Below are 10,796 nucleotides of genomic sequence, written 5' to 3' on the forward strand. Positions count from 1 at the left end.
CCCACAAAAAAGGATAGTGCTGATATGAACAAGAAGAAGAAATAATTCTGGTTAGCGAGGAAACAAAATCATGAACTAAACATTTGGAACCTGGGTAAGGCTCCTCATATCAGTGTTAGTTTTCCAAAATCGCAAGCCAAACCCAACGGCCTATCTGAGCAACTACTACTAAAGCTAGCAAAAAATCAATGACTATAAGTTTTAAGCCAAGACCCATATAAAAAAGACTTGGTTGTTGAGTACCCATCTACTTTTGTGGATAGTGTTGATATCTTATTCAACAGAGATTCCAACGAGAGTCTACAAAAGAAAGAAAAAGAGCCCTGAAAGTGGAAGTCACCATGAGCGAAAAAAAAACTCACTATTGTGATAGTCATTTTCTAACTATTAAGGGAGCCACCTTCCCCTTTCATTTACCTCGTAAAGAATGGGAAAGTTTTGAACAGTTGGGAGGAATTCCCTATTACTTTTGAGGCAGTAGAAGCCTTTGAAAAAATTCCATTAGATGAACCATTTGCTCAAGGATTATAACAAGCCCTGGTCCTTGAGAAAAGATTGTTTTGAGAGCTCTCTATCCTTATTAATAAATATGAATGATTATTTTTCTTATGTGAGATGTTTGAAAAAAAATAAAAAAGCTCACAAAGCAACAAAAAATCAAATATTTTCCAAAAAACAAAAAATAAATAAATAAACTCATCAAAAGTCAAAAAAAAATTTTAAAAAAAAACCTTTAAAAATCTCAAAAGGACATATATTTTCAAAAATAAAAAAGTATTCTTCCAAGATTCAAGTGACTTGTCTCAATTGAATGAACACTTAGATAGAATAAAGTTTGAAAATGATGAGTATGACTTCGATTTTAAACTCAACTTTGACGTCATGAGAATCGAAGAAAAATCAGAAGATAGAGCGGAGTACCCTCTTAAAGAAATCAAAGAATTCATAGAACAACATAAAAAAAATATTTAGCCAAACATTGAAGATATAGACTGGATTAATCTCAATACCAAAGAGGACCCATGAGTTATCAAGATTAGAGCCTTATTAACACCTCAACAGAAAGAAGAAATGATTGAATTGTTGCATAACTATCAAGACATATTCACATGGTCCTATAAAGATATATAAAGCTTAGATACAGATCTTGTCATTCACAAACTACCAATTGCTCTTGGAAGCAAGTCGATCAAATAAAAGTTGGAAAAACTAAAGTCAAAATGAACTCTCAAGGTTAATGATGAAATAATGAAGTAGTTCTAGGCAAGATTTCTTGCAGTCTTTACATACCCTGAAAGGCTTGTTAATGTTGTTTCGATACCAAAGAAAGATGGAAAAGTACATATGCGCTGTGAAGCCCGCCAAATGCTAACACAAATCTCGAGGTCGAACCTTGAAGTTTGAACAGTTTCCTCCGTTTATGTTAGCGTTCTACAGAACTCAAAACAAAGAAAAACTGATAACCAACAGATCCTACATATGACAATGAACCAAAATATACAAAGTACGGAAGACAGTAAACTGCAAATAACGTAGAATTTGATCAGAGTTGCTCAAAAAGAAAGAAATATACAGGATTACAAAAAATTTCTCACTCTAACATAGACCTAGCACTCGGCCCCAAAAAGAACATATACCGCTCCTAAGACGAACGAACTCCTAGTAGAAGTAGTCCTGGTACTCACCGGATAACGGACTCTGGTCGTCAATATAACCCACCAGGTAGTCCTCACTAGACGGATCTACGACTGTCTCTCCTACTGCAGGCTCTGAAACTAAAAAAAAATATGAAGGAAAGGGTGAGTAACAATGGTTACCCAGTAGGTCCACAAACAGCCCCTACTAATAATCTCACCTAATATGTATGAGTAAGCATACTGAAATATTTCAATACATGCAAGTTTTACTATTAAAACTGCGGTTAACTGGTACGTATAGCCAGGGATGAGCAACTAAACAATTTTAAAGATTCACATGGCATCAATCATCAGTACTTACTATACATTTTCATTTTGTTATACAACTAAGATTTATCACATTGAAATAACAAGCATGCTTTGCAGTTTATAATTCAAAATATAACAACAGATACATAATACAAGTTGGTGGAGTAGTGGAATCAGAGAGTTGGGATTCATGACTGGATTGCTCCTAGTCGGGACATGATGTTACAACATAAATCTGGCTTTTAATTCCTGATTTTCTAGTCGGTCTCTGCTCTTACCACACTGGTGACCATTTATCCGACTTCAACAGGCCGTTTGACATGACCATAAGCAATGGGTCTCTTTTTGATGTGTCAGAACGTTCGACTACTACTAGATTGTTAGTGATCACTGACCAATCATCTTCGTCTATGTCTATCATGAGTGCATGTGATACCCAAAATAAACATTCTATTTGGATATGACCACCTTTACAATACACGTTCACTGGTAAAGATTGAAGGGAATGGACCCGGATTCCAGTTGTGACTCCACTCTCATACGCGTCCCATACCACGTATGAGCTTGGTGGTCCCTACCGTACATCCCAAGATAGTACACCACTCCGGATGACATGATACACTATCTCTTCAGGCATTCACAAACTCTTTAACAGCTCACAAAATAGCTACATATATATTGTTTTCCATTTAAAACAAAAGAAATTAACAGAATAGGGTTGAGAATGGATATCCAATTCCTACCATGCAACTGTGGACACCCGTCCTAAAATAAACAATAATACTCGGAACCTCTGCGCCAACATAAATTTAAATAAACATGCAATCCTTTAATTAATAACCTGGATATCCTTTCACCAACCTATATACAACATACAATGTAAAATGCAGACATCACCCCTCGGGTGTGATTCTGACATTTTACCGATTCATCCATTTTTTTATTCTCTCGACATTCTCACTTTTCGTCTTTTCAAATCAAACCTTTCATTTTCAGTCTTTCAAAGTCATTTTTGGTCTTTCCATCGAAAATCATCAAAGTTTATTCAAAACGAGATCCCAACAGGTATGCAAAGGCAAACTATCAAAATTAGAAAAATCGGTGAAAATTTGGCTAAGTGTCGAAAACTTGATTTTTCAAAGTTTTCAAAATTGAAAATGAATTTTTGTAAATGAAGGCCTCAATAATATAAGAAGAGGCATGTAATTTTGTAACCTAATTCAAAGAAATGCAAAAGATATCATGCGAATACTTAAAACATTCTCGTCGTGATGAAAATTTGTTTATTTTTTTTCCGCTTGGTTTGAAGGAGTTATGGGGGCATAAGTAGTCGATTTGGCATGTTAAAAGCATGAGAAATCCAAAAAAAAATATCAAAATTTTTTTGAGCACTTTTTTATTTTCACGGTAACACCGTGAATAGTGCACGGTGACTCACGGTAGCACTGTGAATAGTGTACGGTGACACCGTCAGAATGTTGGAATTTCACAAATTTTTTCATTTTTTCTTCGTTTTCGATTCTAATAACCCACCCATGGATCCAATAATTAAATCACGATAGAATACATCAAATACCTTAAGTCTAGCATCAATTTGAAGTAACTACAATAACATTCTACGATTTTTAAAACACAACAAAAGTTTCGAAAGATCCCTAAATGAAATTTTTTCAAAATCGACGGTTATTAATAAGAGTTGAGAGTCACCTACTTGGTTTGTGGTTGTCAATGGCGATGAACCAACACAAATGGTCAATGTTCGACAGCTCGAAGTTCCGATAGTGGTTGAACTCGGGTACCAATGGTCGAGTTGATTCCAAAACCCTCTTTGAAGGTGTTCTTCCCCTTTTCAATGATGATGGACAACTCTCCCTTAATTTTGATGAGACTCTAAGTGGGTATAAATAAATCTACTTGCTAATTTTTGTGAGATAGCAAAAGAAAGAAAGGAAAATGAAGGTTAAACGGGTTGAAGGCGTGGACTTCGTCGATGCCGACAACTTTCTCTCCTTCGTCGATGATCAACTCGGGCTCGCTTACGATAGATCTTGATGGGAAGGGTTGAAACCCTAAGGTTGGAGAATGGGCTGATTCTTTGTGAGTTGGAGAGGAGTAAATGAATAAAAGAATAAGTTGGTTCTTTTTATAATAAAAATTGAGGGTATTTTTGTATTTTTCTTTCATTTCTATTTTCGACAAAATCTTGACCATTCAAACTCGAAAATTGACATATGAGTACTCCATTTTGAATAATTTTTTGTTGCGGACCTCATGGTGTAGTTAAATTTTCCTGATTCTTCTTCTATAAAAAATTCACTGTTTTGAGTCCCACTTAACACGAAATTCGAAGATTTTATAACTTTCTCATCCAAACTCAAATTTGAACGTTCTTACAGGCTAAAGTGTATATTTCGATCATTTTAAACCTAATGACGAATTCAATATTCATTAAAAAGGAACGGACTAAAATTCGAGTATTCTACCCTAAGTCCTTCTTTTAGAATTTTATCGAAATTCACAATTAGATTTCCTCGAGATATAAATTAAAAACTTGGGGTGTTACATGCGCATTGACTATCAAGACTTGAATAAAACTAGTCCTGAGGACGATTTCCACTGTCACACATTGATATTCTAGCCGACAGTATGATAGGATAGGACATGTTCTCATTTATGAATGATTTCTCAAGCTATAACCAAATAAAAATAGTAGAAGAAAATCAAGAGAATAATGCATTCATCACATCCTAGGGTACTTTCCACTACGAAGTCATGTCATTTGGGCTCAAAAATGTTGGGGCAACCTATCAACGTGCAATAAAAATTTTATTCCACAATATGATCCATAAGGAGATGAAAGTATACATGGATGACATGACTGCCAAGTCTAGTATAGAAGGAAACCACTTGGTGAATTTTAAAAAGTTGATTGATCGACTGAGAAAATACTGTTTAAATCTCAATAAGATAAAGTGTCTTCAGGGCAATATCGAGAAAATTATTGTGATTCATCGTCAATAGAAGAAGCATTGAGATAGATCCAACAAATATCAAGTATATTCTCGAAATGAAGGCACCTATATCAAAAAAGGATTTCAGAGCATTCTTGGGCAAAATATAGTATATCAGTTGGTTCATTGCTTAACTCATACCAATCTATGAGCCGATCTTCAAACTACTCATGAAAGATGTACCGAAAGTATGGAATGAAAATCGTTAAGACGCATTCAACAAGATTAAAAAGTATATGATCAATTCACCAGTCTTGATCCCTCCCACTTTATGATGATATCTTCTAATGTACATCTTAATACAAGAAACATTAATGGGTTGCATACTAGGACAACATGATAAGTCAAGTCGAAATCTTAGTAATAAGTTTACTAACTACGAGGCAAAGTATTTAGCACTTGAGAAGATTTGTTTTGCATTAGTCTAGGCATCCCAACGGTTACGTCGTTATCTATTTAGTTACTCAACCATGATCATCACTCGAATGGATCCTTTGAAGTATCTCTTTGAAAAACTAACGCTAACAGGTCATGTTGCAAAATGAAAACTACTCCTATCTGAGTTTGATATCACCTATGTCACTTAGAAAGCCATCAAATGGACAAGCCTTTGGTGACCATTTAGCAAAGCATCCACTTCCTAACTATGAAGCATTAAAGACAAACTTCTAGATAAAGCCATTTTATTTATTGAAATCGAAGATGATAATGAAGAGTTGAGTTGGAAGATATTCTTCGACGGGGTTACAAATCAAAAGAAAAAAGAAATAAAGGCAATCTTGATCAAACTTGATGGTTATCATGTCCTGATCACCAGTCAATTGAAGTTCCAATGCTCTAACAATGAAGTACAACATGAAGCAAAAATCACATAATTGAAAGCAACAATTGATTTTGAGGTATATGAAATCTATGTATTTGAAGATTCAAACTTAGTGATCCATCAAACGACTAGATAATGAAAGAGTTGAAAATAGAGATTGGTTCTTTATCACGAGTATCTCGAAGAACTAAGTTCAAACTTCACCAGGATTTTATTCACATACATGCCATGAGCCAATAATCAGTTCGTAGAAGTACTGGTCACACTCGTTTATATGATTAGCATCTCAGAAGATTTGCTTATCGACTCTATTGAGATTGGCATTCAAGATGAGCTGATTTATCGTCTACCGATAGAAGTAGAAGAACTTGAAGTGAAATCATGGTACTCGGGCATCAAAACATAATTAAATGATCAAACTCTCCTGCCAAATGCAACACATAATGATTAAAGAACCATCCAAAAATTGGTAGGACAATTCTTTCTAAGTAACGGGATTATATACAAGAAGTCACACCATGAGATCCTTCTTCGATATATGGCAAAAGTAGAAGCTAAGTGATTGAGCGAGACTGTACATGGTAGAATCTGTGGACCCCACATAAAGGATCACATGCTCTCCAAGAAGATCATGAGAATAATATACTACTGGATGACTATGGAAAATGATTGCTATCAAAACGCCTAAAAATGCCATCTATTTCAAATTTATGCCAACAAGATCAACGCTCCACCCTCGAAACTGCATATTATTATTTATTTTTTCGTTCTCATACTACCTCGTTCTTGATTCAAGCTTCTTCTTTGTGTTCTCTTCTTGATCTTCAAATTGTTACCTTATTGACTTTCAACTTATGAATTTTGAGAATAAAGTGGGAAGGTATTTTAGTGTATGAATTAAGGTGGTTGGGGAGGTTATTATATGAAGTTGAATAAAGAATGAATAAAGAATTTAGTAGGGTTTCAGGGAAATTGATAGAGAGTTGAAAGGTGATGGAGTTCTTAGAGTTGAGAGAGATGAGAGATGGGAGTGTTGATGCTTGAAAGAAGGTTCAAGTTTTGGGTGCTTGTGAGAGATTGGTAGGTTTTTATGTAACATTAAGGTGACTTTTAGGGCTAAGATGGGGTGAAAGTATGTAATGATAAAAAGTAACATAAGACTTGTGGATGAGATGTAGGAAATTTGAAGTTATGGGAGGGATAGATATGGAAAATATTGTAAATAAGTTATTTTTTTCTCAAATAGGTTGGATCTTTCAACCCATTTGGGTTGAGTGTTAAATGAGGTTAATGGGTGTTGATATTGGTTATAAGAATGGTAATGTAAATAGGGTAGGTGTTGATATTTTGAGAGGGTAGAGGAAATGGTGACACCTGACAAAATGGAGTATGAAGGTGTGGGTTAGGTGACCTGAATAAGGAGAGGGGTATGGGTGCGGCTTGTGATAAGGGTTTAGAGAAAATGATAGGGGTAGGTTATGACATGGGGTGTGGTAATAATGGAGATGATGCAAATGAATTTTTTTAAGAGGTTGGTTATGGGGGTGACATGTGTCCCTCTTGATGGTCATTGACTCTTTGTCATGATTGGTTAAGATTATGGATATGGGTATGATTTGGGTAGAGATTTCATTTAAAATGATTTGTTTTAATATGTTAATCTTAGGATTGGTTAGTGATTTAGGTTAGGTTAGACTTGGGTTTAGGTTTGGGTTATGGTTAGTTTGGAAATTAATTGAAACCATGAAATTAGATTGGGTTAGGTGAGGTTGGAAATTGATTGGATTTGGATTTCGTGGGCTTTTAGGAGGTTGGTGGGCATTAAGGGAAATGACTTTGGGACTCTAGAAATGAGGTTAAGAATTGAATTAATGGGTTTTATAGTGGACCTTTAGGTCAATTGGGTTTCAGGGATCCTTTATTTTGAATAAAAGCGATTTTGGAGAGTTCAGACTTTAAGTACATTTTGATTTTAAAACATAATTTTTTTGGGCTTTTTTTGCATGTGTCCCTTTCAAAATTGGGGTGTCTACAACTTTAAAACCTCTAATACTTTTATTGTTCACAATTTGATAATTAAAATGAACAATAAGTCGAAATCGTAATTTCATCAAAAGTTAGTCACGTTTTCGTAAATATTTCAATTCATTTTCCCATTACTATTTTCCCTAGGAGTGCAAAATCCATTGAAAAGGAATTCCCTATAATCATATATGCAAGAGTAAATATAGGTCGATTCATCGATTTGCACTAATTTAAATTTCAAATCTTATTTCATTAAAATGTGTATCTTCTACATATAGTGGGATATCACATTAAAGTGACAATCATTTTTAACCTATTAAGACATTAATTCTTTGCTAAATCAACTTTCACTTCATATTCCGCTCTTTATTTCCTTGTAATTTATTCTCATACATCATAAAGAAGAACCAATATTTAGATAATCATTTTGCTATGGTTCTAGCATCTGAGGTTGTCACCTGGCGGCACACCCAGTTGGTTACAATAATCGGTGTAGTACCCAACCCTTGCTTCAACAGCTCCAGAGTTTCCACCATTACATTCACCACCGTTGATTGCTAGGATCGTGGCACCAAACCCTTGGTTTGATGTTATGATCGAATGGACATTGTTCATCCAAAACCACAAGGCGGTCTTGAACGACACAACCGGATCGTTAGCCACGGTTTCCGGAGCATTTAGGCCATCAATCCAATGCTATTTCCGGCTGGGCCGTAGTTGTAGTTCCATGAGATTTGAATCGGTCCTCGGCCATAGTATCCCTTGCCGGCCACACATGGGTACTGTGTCTTGGTCTCATCACAGTAGTCCTTTGAGGCACCATTTATCTCTTCTATGTAACAAAAGTCTGTACAAGCAAAACAGTTAGAAGGGTCGTTTAGTTATCAAAAGGTCATTAATATCATAAGCTATGTTTAAAATTCATCAATTGACTCGGAACTTGAATGGGTTGACTCGACTAGTAACTTAGATGAGTTGACTCAGTTAAATTTGGAGTTGATTTAGTCGTAATTTGCTTGAATGAACTCTGTGATTCAAGTAGAAAATGCATCCTAGTCAACAAAGATCATGTGCACCGAGTCAAAATCCCATCGGGTAATGCTATTATATCTAATATTTATTTCAAATATAGTTTCAAATTATTAAATCTTATGTATTTATATTTAAATAATTATAACTTTACTTATTATTAGGTGAATAACAAACATTTAAATGAATTAAAAAATAGTTATTTTATATAAATATAAAAAACACAAAAATCAATCGACTTCCGATTTCATAAATGGTTGAAAATAAATCAATAGTATTTTTTAGGTATCTTCTTCTTTTATTTTCGTTGGAAAGGCATAACAGCTATATAGTATAAACTATAAACACAAGGCAAAAATTTAATTCTAAAATTTGAATTGTTCAAGTTTCAAATATATATTACTTCCAATTTATTTTCTTCTAAAAATTTTGTTATGAATCACCAAACCCGATCCATACATAAAAAAAAGGAAAATTTATGATCGTAAACTTACGTCCAGTCCCATGTGTAACATGGGCAAAGAAAGCTGCGATCTCACGTTTTGAGTCATCTTTGGATCCAACAGTACCAAAATGAGGGTACAAATCTAGGGCTTTAAGGAACCTGTCTCGTGAATAGAAGTTTTTGCCTGCACACCTTCCATCTGCTTTATTAATAATCCCATCAAAGAATCCTTGGGTTACAATGTCAGCAACCGAGACACCATTGTCATTTGTAGGTGTCGGTGTGTCACATGGGCCTTGCTGACATCCCATGCCACAATAGGCAGGGCCCTTGCCACAATACCCGAACCGGCTACAACATAGGTCTTGAGCACAACCACAATTCTGACCCACAACGGATTCCAAAAGAATGGTGATCAGAATTAGGATGGAAATTTGGATTAGTAAGGTCTTCATGGTAGAAGGGGATATCATTTTTGAGTAATAATAATGGGGTTTTGGAGGAAGAATGAAAATAATGTGTTATGAGAATAGAGTATAAGGTTGGGAAGTATTTATATTGTTGTATGGAGGGAGACAGATTTAAGGTTGGAGTTAAAAGAGGTGGTTCTAAAGTCAGGAGTGTTAACTGGGGCAACGAACGTATAGTACGCGTTTAATCAGAGTGAAATTTCAGAAAAGCAAGTCCTGGTCTCCCAAGATAAAAATTTTGCTTCCATGGACTGTTTGCCTAATTTTATTATTGTATACGTGTCACTTTATTATTGGATGAAAAAAGAGCAACAAATGTTTAATAAGATTCATTTATGTTCAATAATATCTATTAGACTTTTTCTAGAAAGCCAATCATACAGTTGAGGACTCCATATCAAATAAGAGGGGAAGAAAATCTTAGAGATCAGTAATTATTTTTAGGCATAAAAGTATATATATATATATATATATATATAGGGTCAGGTTGAAGGGCCTTATGAGAAAACATATGAGAAAACTTTCGACGGTAAATAAAATTTTAAAATATGGGTTAGAAATTTTGGATTGAGCTGATTTTTTGTGATGATGATCTCTATGATGGGAAGATCATCCAAAAAAAAAAAAAAAATCAGCCCAATCTGAAACTTCTAACCCCATTAAAAGTGATTTAGAATGTGGACCATCGATTTTTTATCAATTTTTATCACTAATTTGTAAATCACTTTTGATGGATTTAGAAGTTTCTGATTGAGCTGATTTTTTGTGAGGATGATCTTCTCATCATAGTGACCATCCTTGCAAAAAATCAGCTCAATCCAAAACCTCTAACCCTTATTTTGAAAAACAAAAGTTTTCTCATATGTTTTCTCATATGGCCCTTGAACCTGACCCATATATATATATTTATAGATAATTATCAGTTTGATGTAAATCAAAAAATAAAAAATAAAACAATTAATGATAACAGTCAAATTAAATAATATTGTAATAAAAAATAAAGATAAAACATGACACAAAATTTACATAGATGGGCAAGATTGCCAT

The 10,796-nt window shown here is 34.5% G+C and overlaps 1 pseudogene across 1 annotated transcript; it reads right to left on the reverse strand.

Moving 5' to 3' along the window:
• Positions 1-8,088: 8,088 nt before the first annotated feature.
• On the reverse strand, positions 8,089-9,817 carry LOC147382272 (endochitinase EP3-like; annotated as a pseudogene). Its single transcript, XR_015173565.1, has 2 exons — positions 9,329-9,817; positions 8,089-8,652 (listed from the first exon to the last, which is right to left on the reverse strand). The product of XR_015173565.1 is annotated as an endochitinase EP3-like (transcript).
• Positions 9,818-10,796: the final 979 nt, after the last annotated feature.

Source organism: Akebia trifoliata, chromosome 16, assembly GCF_017979445.1.
Source record: "Akebia trifoliata isolate Shusen 1 chromosome 16, ASM1797944v1, whole genome shotgun sequence".
Lineage (NCBI taxonomy): Eukaryota > Viridiplantae > Streptophyta > Magnoliopsida > Ranunculales > Lardizabalaceae > Akebia > Akebia trifoliata.